Source organism: Odocoileus virginianus, chromosome 23, assembly GCF_023699985.2.
Source record: "Odocoileus virginianus isolate 20LAN1187 ecotype Illinois chromosome 23, Ovbor_1.2, whole genome shotgun sequence".
Taxonomy (NCBI): domain Eukaryota; kingdom Metazoa; phylum Chordata; class Mammalia; order Artiodactyla; family Cervidae; genus Odocoileus; species Odocoileus virginianus.
The window spans coordinates 45,635,129-45,647,240 of NC_069696.1; the positions used below are offsets into that span (position 1 = coordinate 45,635,129).

General features: G+C 49.4%; 1 protein-coding gene across 4 annotated transcripts in view; it reads right to left on the bottom strand.

Annotated features, from left to right (window-relative positions):
- The window catches only part of CHST11 (carbohydrate sulfotransferase 11), a 263,540-nt gene that overhangs the window by 158,912 nt on the left and 92,516 nt on the right, over positions 1-12,112 (bottom strand). The window lies entirely within an intron of this gene.

The window sequence follows — 12,112 nt, forward strand, 5'->3', positions numbered from 1 at the left end:
CAGAGCATCCATGAGGCTGAAAGGCAAGGAGGCCCTCGACAGCAGCCCCGGTGACAGGGTGCAGCCCGAGCCCCCGAATCCTGGTGTGGAAAGGGACAGACACACTGGTCCTTCCCCACCAGTTACCTGCCCTGGGAAGCCACAGCTGCACGGACCAGCTTCGCCTCTACACCATCCACATAGCTCGAGGTGGGCCTGGAACCCCACTCTGTGCCTCAAAGAGGGAGGCAGGAGATCCACAAGACAGCACGTGCCCAACTGGAGCTTGAGAATGTCTCACTGGGGAGACACGGCAACAACACAAGGCAAGACACAAGTGTGTTTCAACAGGAACTCAACAAGAAGAGCTGCAGGCTTTCAGGAGAGGGGACGCTTTCCCGAGGAGGGAGCTGGACCCTAAGAGACACGAGGAAAGGGAAGAGGAGGCAGGGAAAGAAGGGCAGTGAAACAGCCCTACGCACCCAGGGACACCGTCTATCCAAAGAGAAACTCACCATTTAAAACAAACCTTCTTCTGCCTTCTAAGGAAGGACTCAATTTTCTGCCAGATCTGATTGCAACTCAAAGATATTTTGTAGCTGCCCTCCCCTGCCTATCTAAAGATGTCCAAACTTATCAGCCATCCTCATGTCAAATGCATCTTGCCTGTTGCACGAAACGTGGTCCATCTGACCCATGAGGTTCAATTTCCAAAAGATACTTGCAGCTCTAATGTGGCTGGCTTAAGTGGCTATGATATTTTATTGGAGTGACAGTACATTTCATTCTTTAGAGACACCAGCAAATTTTGCCTTTGGTGGATTGGTCCTGATGGAGAACCTCTGATTTAAAGGAATAGGGGGAGAAATTTTTATATATATTATCATATATTCACACACAAGTATATTTATACATTATGAAAGCTGCTCATATAAACTTTATATGTGTATAAACTTTATTTATGTATGAATGTGTCTGTGTTTTAGCCCACCTAACAAGAAGATCTGCCTTCAGCTGGACACATAAGGCTCCCAGGCTCAATTTCTATAACTGCAAAGGCACAAGGGGGGCTTCCCAGGTGGAGCTAGTGGTAAAGAACCCACCTGTAAATGCAGGAGACATGAAAGACACGGGTTTGATCCCTGGGTCAGGAAGAGCCCCTGGAGGAGGACACGGCAATTCACTCCAGTATTCCTGCCTGGAGAATCCCATTGACAGAGGAGCCTGGAAGGCTGCAGTCCATGGGGCCGCAAAGAGTCAGACATGACTGAGCGACTGAGCACACACATACACAAAGGCATACAGTTTCTCAGTCTTGGACCCTGTGGGGCAAGGATGGCAGGGCTCCACTCTGGTTCTGCATGGAGAAACGTACTGCAATCGACTAGTGATGTCTGCCCCGGTCACACTGAGAAGAGAAGGGAGGTGTGTTTGCAGGTACCTGAATCAGCTCAAAGAATCCTTCGGATAGACCTGGGATTCTGAATAATCATCTGAATCCTAGAGAGAGGAGATTCTAGAACAATCTCCTAAGGCTGATTAGTTCAAACACTCTGAGCACTGAATGATAAAAGCCACATTAATGGGTTCAAAGCGAACACTGCGCTGCAAACAGAAAAATAAATGCTGTTTGTGTTGGGACTATCCCTCCTAAACCCACTCCTACAAGCTCCCTGTGAGCAGAGGCCCCCAAGGTACAGTCGAGTCTCTCCTCCTCCAAGACCTGGTGGGACAAGGGAATGGTTTGCCAGCATTTCTGCATAGCAATTGAGTCACAATAACAATAAGGTTATTCTTGTCCAGTAAGGACCCTTCCATAAGGGTCCAAAGTGATTTTTCCATTATGAGCAGCTTTCACTTTATATATAAAGATCCCTAGCCCCCCCGCCCCCAGTGCAACTAAGGAAAAAGGAGAAAGAGGAGTTTCTATGGATTTTGAGATAGAACTGAAGAGAGGGAGTGGAGGGGTCCCCAACCTCTGGGATCTAATGCCTGATGCCTGAGGTGGAGCTCAGGTCATAATAATGGAAATAAAGTTCATGATAAATGTAATGCACTTGCATCACCCTGAAATCATTTCCCCCACCCACACTCCCACCCCCATCCATGGAAAAACTGTCTTCCATGAAATTTGTCCCAAAAAGGTTGGGGACCACTGATTCATGAGGACTCTGAAGCCTCATGACCCAACCTTACATTCTAGATTCCCATACAGTGGAGACACTGAGGCCCAGGGTCACGATGTTAACTCCATGGGAAGATCACACGGTCATGTGACTGGCCTCTAAGCCCTGTCCTTTCCTCTCTATAGAACAGTGGGGCGGGGCTGGAGGACACGAACATCGCCAGGCCCTAGAAAGTGGAGACAGATGGGGATGCGCGAAGGAGGAGAACATGGTTTAAACCCGGTCCGGCGCACGGCTCAGAGAAACTCAGCACACACCGTCTGAGTGTTTCCATCCCAACATCTCGGTCTCCATTTCCACTTCCCTCCAGCCTGCCCAGCCGAGGGGAGACACTACAGCTGCTGAAGAAAGAACAATACTGGGGTCCAGCATAATCTCAAGGGACTGCCGAGAAGAACAAGAAATCACCAAGCGCGGGATGCCCTCATTAGCCAAGCTTCTAACCCCCAGGTGGGCGGGTGACATCACGACCACACAGCTCCTCCCCTGGGCACTGGCATCCTCATGCATTAACAGCTAGCTCCCCATCCCCAGCCCCCTGCCCACAGACTCCTGGAATACCCATGGCAGAGAGTCTTGAGGCCTGCGGGCATTCTGAGCCCCTGGCCAATATACAGGAAGCAATTACTGATGTCCTTAAAAATGAGGGCTGCACACGGTGGTCTCCAGAAACTATTCCAGCTTGGCAGTTGCAAGGCACTTGCAGCTGGTTCTGACTCTCAGCACCATGTGCAAACAGACAGCCTCAAGTGGCACCATCGGCAGCCCCTGGAAGCAAAAGACAAATGTCTTACTGGGGGAAAATAATACATTGCCTAATGATCATTGGTTCCCATCTTGGACAGACCTGGGGGGAAAAGGAAGAGACGTGATGGGGAGTGAATGTGGAAAGGAAACTAGGCTTTAAGAGCCTTAAGCAGTCAGGTGCAACCAGAACAACGTCATAAAAACAGCAGTTGTGTTCTCTGCGCACCTGCTCACACTGGGCACAGCCACTCGGACTACTATCAGAAGCACCCTCTCATTTAATCCTCCATCATCCCTGCTTTATAGGTAAGAACTGAGACACCCAGAGATTCAGTGACTTGCCCGAGGCAACACGCTGGTTAGTCACCCCTTCGGCATACGTGTGTTTCCCACATGGCTCCAGGCACTGAACCAAACTGGGAGCCACGGAGTGGTTGGGCTGGGATGCGAGCTTCAGCGTCTGGATGCTAGATGTAATGCCCAGATGGACCAGTCCACAAAAGGGAGCCCTGTGATGCTGAACCATGCAGACTCATGCAGGAGGCCTACCAGGGAAAACCCAGGCCTCAGTCACCTTGGGGTGTGCCAGTCATGGAGCTGGAGGGACCCTGAGTCTTGCTGGAGAGAGTTTCTGAGAGGCAGAGACTCCTTCCTCTGAATCAACCTTGACCCTGCTGCCGCCTGAGGGTCTCCACGTGGCAGGATCTCAAATAACTGTTCTGAGAACATACTGCACCCAAGGAGCCAACCCACAAAGCTGTTTCTACCAGTGGATTCTATTCCGTGTAGACAACATGGACGACTTCCAGGAAACGCCCAGGGTCATCCTCTGCACCAACACACTTCCTGGAAATGAGGCCAACCTTGACCTGTGGGACCCTGCATGATCTAGCCCTTGCCCACCTCTCCACTCCATTCCAGCCACCATCCCCCTAATCTGCCAAGTTCATCCCCACCCCTGGGCCTTCATCCTCGGTGTTCCCTCTGCCACAAACTCTCCTCCTTAATATTTCACCTGCTCACCCCTTCACATCCCTTAAGTGTCTGCTCCAAAGTTGCCTCTTCAGAGAGGATGTCCTCAACCACCTCCCCAGATAGCTTTCTCATTCTGTTCCTGAACACTGCTTGAATGGCATTCTTCATTACCCCAAATCATGTTATTTACCAGACGTGTTCATTTATGGACAGTCTGTCTCCCACACTGGAGTGGAAGCTCTGTGAGGGCAGACTGTCCCTGCCTGGCTCACGGCTCTACCTCTAGAGCCAGGAGGGGCGCCTGGCACAAGCAGGTGCTCAGTAAGTATTTGCAGAATGAGTGGATCCATTCATTTGTTGAACATTTACTCTCCTCCAACATTTATTATGTACTGCACGAGGCTCTGAGGATACAGAGATTTTAGAACAAGCCAGGCAATGTTCCTATCATTGTATTCACAGCTGGAAGAGGGAGGTGCCTCGGCCGGACAGTGCTAGAGGAAAGTGTGCCCGCAGTGTTCCCGGAGCACCCCCGGGAACCTACTGCACCCTACTGCATGATACTGAAGAACCACAAGCCCCTGACTCCCTGTGGGGGACCCAAACCTATATATGACATAAGCTCTGCCTTCAGATGCATAGCCTTGTCCACTTAAAGGAGAGAAGGGGTCCACACTGACCCCACCTGGAGACTCTAACCCCATGGTTTCTTCATGCTGGGTAGGCGAGGGTTATGCTTTAAATGTAGTCACCTACACAGAAGCTTAGAACTATTTTTAAATTTTTTCCATTTTTTTAAATGGACACATAAATAGTTTATTTATTTATGCCATACCCCATGGCATGTGGGATCTTAGTTCCCAGTCCAGAGATTGAACCTGCGCCCCCTGCGTTGGAAGTAGAGTCTTAACCAATAGACCACCAGGGAAACCTCAAGTTCCTGTATTTTAAACTGAGATATAACATTAGTTTCAGGTGTACAACATTAAGGATTCACTATTTTTCTATATTGCAAAATGATCACCCCAATAAGTGAACATTCATCACCACGCACAGGTACAGATATTTTTTTTCTCGATGAGGTCTTTGAAAACGGACTCTTAGCAACTGTCAGTTATGCACTATTGTTAACTACTGCTAGCGTGCTGTACATGATGCGCCCGTGGCTTGTTTTCTAACTAGAAGGCTGCAGCTTTGGCCCCGCTTCACTCATTCTGCCCGCCTCCAACCCCCGCCTCTGACAACTAGCTGAGACCACTTCTGAAAAGTCTCCGTGAAAGACACCGCTGGTCCCTGAGCATTTGGAGGAAGCGTCGGTGTGACGGGAGAGAAGGATGACGGCACAACAGAATTAACTGTGCACACTTGGGGAGAGGAGCTGGGGAGGAGGGGGGTCAGGCATGACAGCCCCACTTTGCAGGTGAAGGGACTGGGGGCTCCGTCCCCAGAAGTCGCATTTGTCTCCAGTCACAAACAGAAGCAGAGGCTTCAAAGGGCCCGGGAAGCCCCTCTGTCAGGCCCACCAGCTGGGCCGGCAGCACTTCTTCCCTTTATTTACAGAGGCTGCTGACAAAGGCAAGAAGCAGAAGGAGGCGCCTTTGAAGTTGGAGACTGAAATGTTAATAAGGGACAGTAATTGCATGTCCCGTGACAGGAGGACAGGCCCTGCTGCTGCCGGGAAAGGTTCTCTGGGCGCATCAAAGCACTCAGCTCAGCTCTGGGCCCCATCACGACCATCTCCCCCAGGAAGCCTCCTCTGATTGCCACAGCCTGTGCAGATTCAGAATCACAGACACCCAGGAATGTTAGAAGCAGAAGGAAGCTTAGAGATTACAGCCCAGGTCCCATCTACTCAGATGGCTGGTGTCCTTAAAAGAAAAGGGAAATTTGGACACAGGGACATGAAGAGAGGGAGATGATGGGAAGATAGAACACCTAGGGTGAGCTCATGTGACGACAGAGGCAGAGACAAAGAAATGCGTCTATAAGCCCGAGGACACCAACGACTGCAGCGCCCAGCAGAAGCCAGGAAAGAGGCCAGGAGAAGATTCTCCTTTAAACCTCCAGAATTTCAGACTTCCAGCCTCCAGAAGTGTGGGAGAATAAACTGCAGTTATGTTAAGCCACCTTGTTTTTTTGTTTTGTTTTGGTTTCTTTTTTGAAATCTGCCAATTTATTTATTTTTAATTGAAGGATAATTGCTTTACAGTATTATGATGGTTTCTGCCAAACATCAAGATGAATCAGCCACAGGTATCCCTATGTCTCCTCTCTCCCCCTGCCACCGCTCCAGGTTGTTACAGAGCCCCAATTTGAGTTATCTGAGTCATGCAGCAAATGCACATTAAGCCACCTCGTTTGGAGTAATTTCTTACAGCGGGTCTTGGAAACCAAGCCATCTGAACTCCAGGACCACTCAGAGCCCCGTCTTCCATTCCTCTTATAGTCTCTTCACTGGGGGCAACGGAAAGATGGGGGCTTTGAGGGCAAACCTGGCTTCCAATCTCGGCTCCATCACTTCCCAGCTGAGTCACCTGGGCCAGGTCCCTTGAGCTCTCGGAGCCTCTATTTCCCTTCTGTAAAATGGGGCACCGTGTCATGCCTGTTATTACTGATAACATACATAACTAGCTCGCGTAGACAGAAGATACAGAAAAGCAATGGGCTGATATTACTACAACTCCTGTTTCTGGGAGTTCGTTCCTGTCCATCCAGAGCTCATCTCAGGATCATCCTCCACCCCTATCAAGTGTTTCAGGGTCTGCCTCTGGGAGCGCTTCCCTCACCCCCAGACTCAGCAACCCCTTCTCCCAGAAGACAGGGCTTCTCTCCCACCCCACGGGCTGGGAGAGGGTCCAGAGCCCCCGCCACTCCCCCAAGAGCAGCAGGGAGGCTGGACCTCCCAGGAGACTTCCTTTGTGAGCCTGCCAGCACCCAACCTGTTGCTTTTAAGGACAGGCCCCTGGCCAACTCCTCTGCCTCGGGGACAAGCTGTTAAATGGAGCGAGAGCTGGCTCCCAGGAAGACAATGAATTTTAATGCTTCCGGACACAGCAGTCAGACAGAAGCCTGCATTCCAGGCAAGGCCAGGAGGGGCTTCAAGATCTTGTGGCCCAACCCCCACCTCGTCACCTGAGCATGGGGCAGCTGGGAGGCCGGACTCTGGTCCCACGGCTGGTCAGCAGCAGTCCCTAAACCAGCACCCGCTGCGGCTCTCAGTCCTGAGTCTCTGAGCAGGGTCTTTTATAAAAGTTAAAAATATGCAAAGGAAGACAGGAAGTGAGGGGAATGAGGAAGGGGGAGAGCTGTGTGTGCCTTTAGTCTAGTGCGACTTCTCCCTGGGTTATTCTCAGGCAGGCAGGCAGTTCAGTCGCTCAGTCATGTCCGAATCTTTGCGACCCCGTGAATCGCAGCATGCCACGCCTCCCTGTCCATCACCAACTCCCGGAGTTTACTCAAACTCATGCCCATCGAGTCAGTGATGCCATCCAGCCATCTCATCCTCTGTCGTCCCCCTCTCCTCCTGCCCCCAACCCCTCCCAGCATCACGGTCTTTTCCAAAGAGTCAACTCTTCGCATGAGGTGGCCAAAGTATTGGAGTTTCGGCCTCAGTCCTTCCAATGAATATTTAGGACTGATTTCCTTTAGGATGGACTGGTTGGATCTCCGTGCAGTCCAAGGGACTCTCAAGAGTCTTCTCCAACACCATAGTTCAAAAGCATTAATTTTTCGGTGCTCAGCATTCTTCTAGACTTGAGGAATTTAACCCATGAGTCTAAACAGTGAAAACCCTATTACCAAAATATATTTCCCACCCCTAGGGGTCAAGTCCACCTTACCCCACTAATCTGCACTGCCCATTCTGCCCACACTTACTCCTTTCATGGGGTCCAAAGGAAAGGGAGGGGTGATGATCCTGACATAGTGAGATCAAAGGAACAGGGTCTCCTGGCCTCCGCCATGGAGCAAACCAGAAGGTGAGCAGAACCTCGGTTATTACCCACCTCCCTGTCACAGCTGGGACTGCAGTTTCCTATGCCATGTGGTTGGCATCGACAAAGTACACTGGGGGTGAAACCGAGAAGGCACCATGGTGACACCGAACACACACGCCTGACACAGTGTTGAATGAACAAAGGAACCGATAACCGAGCAGGGCCAATGAACGAATTAAACAGTTCTGATCACAAGGTTAGAAACTGGTTTTCCGATAACTCAGTAATCCACCTCCCCATCCAACCTGTGCAGTCTCAGGTACCTTTTTCTCCTAATTCTGGATGAGAAAACAACACCATTAATTAACTGGCTCAGGGTCTACCGGTCGGGTCCCGGCTCAAGCCCCTGTGAATTCAAAGAGAGCTCTGTGGGGCCAGCAGTGGAGGGTCCTCCAATGGCAGCTGGTTCCAACTGGACTGTAAGTCGTGGAAGTCTCTCTTCAAAGAAAACCTTGGCCAGAAGAGCCAGTGTCAAACACAGATTAAAGCCAAGCTGCTGTGATAAGGAGGAACTGCTCACCTCCCCCTCCTCCATCCTTCCCAGCCCCTGAGATGCCTCTGTGGAGTTCAGCTTCCCTGACACCCACATGGAAATGTCTCATCCCGTCTCATGCTGCAGACGGAATGGAAGGCTAGAGCAAGGGACACACCCTCAGTCATTGCCAGAAGCAATGGTGCCAACACCAGAGTCCACGCATCCTTGCGCACAGTCCATTCTCATCCCCAGTCACTCCACCCACCACTGGCCAGCCACGTCCACCAAGACAGGCACTTCCTCAACAGACGTGGTCTCCCTGGTGTCTAGGATGGGGAGGCTGTCTGGGTGCTATATCTGCAAGGCATGCAAAAATGACTATTGAATGAATGAATGAATGAATGAGTGAATGCCCAGCTGATCAGGTTCCCAGCTCCCTCCTGCACCCCTCACAGCACCCAGACAGCCTCCCTACCCCGGACAGCAGGGAGGCTGTCAGTTTCATAAGCCATAAAGCAAGCCACCAAGTGAAAACTGTCAGCAGAGCATGGACAGAGACCACCAGCCCACTTGAGAATCAAAACACCCAACTGCTGTCCACACCCAAGTCTTCGACAGCCTCAGTCCCCCTCCACCTCCCCTTTCTTCCCCACAGCTTCACATGAAACTATAGATTCCATTACTAGTCTGCAAATGGCTCTCAAACCCACACGGCAGGGTTAAAAATACTCCTCACACTTATTAAGCCTCCTCAGCATTAAATCACCTCAAGGAATTTGACAGCTATAATGAGCAAAGTATGTAAACCCAGCCTTTTCACAGAGAGGGTGCCCCTCTAAGTTAAGATGGCACAGTGCAAGCCAGAAAAGAGGGGGTGAGGTTGTGACATTTCTTCTTGCAAGACCTCAAAGTGATTGAAATTGGATGGTTCCAGCAACATGAGCCAGGCTTGTGTCGAGTGAAGAAGCTGAACTATTCCCAACAATCTATAACCAGTGTAGGTACACAAAAGCAAGTAGAGACAACATATAAGAGCAGCCAAGCTCGTTGCACCCCACCCTATGGAATTGTGCTGTCAACATCTGAACATTTTAATACCGAATGTGCGGGTCTATGAGGTGTCAGCCTAATCCCAGCACACCTCCTCTGGGTCTTCAAGTGAAAATAGATTTGTGCAGCATGCAACTGTGTGTTAGTTTTTCCTATTGAAAGCCTATCAGGGAAATCACGTTTGTAAAACTGGAAACTGCTTTCCTCATCTCATAGAGTCATCCTCCATATGGAAGGAAAAGCTAGTGAATCCCAATCCTCACTTCAAGATGGTAGAGTAGGTTGCCTTTGAAATAAGTTAAGAGCCTGAAAGTTGCTGAGGTATAAGCTACCTTGTGCATCAAATGGAAATTGTCAGCACTCACCTTATTTTCCTCTTTATCCTATTAGAAGGATGAAGGAAGTAAGAAAAGGCCTTAGGAAAGTCCTAGGCAGAAAGTTAAATGGTGGCGGCTGGCCAGCCAACATGAAACACACTAACACCGTCTCATGGGAGTTGCAGTGGCTCATCATCCAGACGAGGGCAGTGACATTATTTAAGTGGCCTGAAGCTCTCTTCTAGCCCCGCCCTGTGACTAGCCACATCACTATCACCAGGACAAGAAAGGGTCTGCTATCCCATTTTTGTTTCCCACTCTGAACTCAAGTGGGGAAGAGTCTTTGACCATAGCAACGCATTGATGTTTGCAATGTACTATCATCCACACTGGCAAGAGAGAGGCCATTCCATCCAAGACTCCCATAGAACAAGGATCAGCAAACAATGGCCCACAGACCAAACCCTTCCTGCTGCCTGCTTTGGTAAATATGTAGTTTTAATGGAAGACAGCCATGCCCATTCATTGACCCATTGACCCATGGAAGATTTCACTCTACAACTGCACAGCTGAGAAGCTGTGTCAGACAACATAAGGCTTACAAAGCCTAAGAAGATGTTTACTACCTGACCCTTTAAGAAGTGTGCCAGATCCTGCTTTAGAAGAATTAGGCAGTGCTCATAGCAGAATGAAAGGACAAGGTATTTTCCATTCTCCTTAAAGAAAGGTCAAAATAGTTGGTGGACAGATTCCCCAAATCCTGATCCCTAACTTAAAGCAATTCTGCCTTTATAACAACAGGATGGACCTATTGAGAGGATGCCAGCCAACCCAGGAAAAACACCATAAATAATAAAGAATCAACACTGCTCCCTGACTGTGGTTATAGGTTCTACCCTGGAAAAGCCCCAAAAGGCTGATGGCTCCACCAATGTTGGCGTGGAACAAACAGGTAAAGTAGGGATCGACTCTGACTCCCAATCAACTTTGCAATCTGCTGAGAAATCACAGCCTCTATGAACCTCCGTTCCTCTAGACGTTTCTTCCAGTTAAAATGAGTCTTCATTTCAAAGCACAGCCTGGTCTTCCAGCCCTTCAGCATTCTCATGTTCAGTTACACAGCAGAGCCCAGCCTCATTTGTGGTCTTCTTGAGCAGACTCATTCACCTCCTCCTGTCTCTTCCCTCCCTGACTTTGCTTACCCTCTTGGGGCTTCTAATGAGTTAGAACCAATAAATCACTTGTAATCTTTTGTTTTTTAAAAGAACTGACACCTGGATATAAAATCTGCAAAAATCCTGAAGATGATACAGGAATATCCCTTAGTTCCTGCTTTTCTCCGCAGCCCCCCACCCGCCTGCAAGAGTAACTCCAATGTTGGCATTTCCCTTTGTATTTTCTACCTGCCAGAGGACAGTGACGACTCTGGAGTCTGATGGGAGCAATCCGCTGGGAGAATATGTAAAGGAGGAAGCTGACCCCCTAAGGAAGGAATTTTCCCATAGGCACCCCATCACCTCATTCTCTCCACTTCACTCCAGCCATAGCTGGTCCCCACCCCAAACCCATGCAGGACTTCAGTCCAAATTCAGTGCAGTAGAAGCACTTGTTTTTTCTTCTGGATGTGTTTTATTACAGTTGTGTTTTGACGATCTGCACATATCTCCTTTTTTCCCACCTCATTTATCACTCGGGTTGAGATCTGTTTGGTCGAGAAAACCAACTGTTCTACTGCGAAGGACAAGGTCAGTTTATGACGTCTGGAGTGGTATCCAGAGATGGAAGAAGGCAGGGGAGAACTTTATAATTTGATGATAAAGGGACTAGTTCACTTTGCTGAAAAGGCAGCTCTGAAGTTTGAGAAATAACTCATTCTGCTTGGAAAGTCTTGCCCTTTTGGATACTCCTGGCTGCCCATCCAGAGCTATCCCTTATCACTGACAGGTGGTTACCTGTGTTCAGAGAGGCACGGGGCCCGGCTCTAATGACACAAAATGCAATGACACAAAAATGGTCATTGACAGCATGCCCACTCCCCTATGTTCTCTCCCGTCTGCCTCGCCTGTAGCTGGAAAAGATCATATGACCCCGTTCAGGACAAGGAGAGAGAAGACCCCAGAAGGCACTCAGAGCAGAAGCTGGTACCGTAAATCCTCGATCAATTTTAGGGGTTATTATTTTCATCATTATTACTAATTTTAATAAAACCTTGCCTTCCCTTTCCTCTCTCCCTCCTTTTCCCCTCTGTCCCTCCAGTAGTGAGCTGGGGCTGGTTTGTACCAGATCACAGGAGCTGATCATGTGTGTTTCTGCCCATCACTGAGGTCAAGCTACAATGTAGCTTGAAATCAGCCACATTGGGAATATTTACACTGTGGAAATTGACAC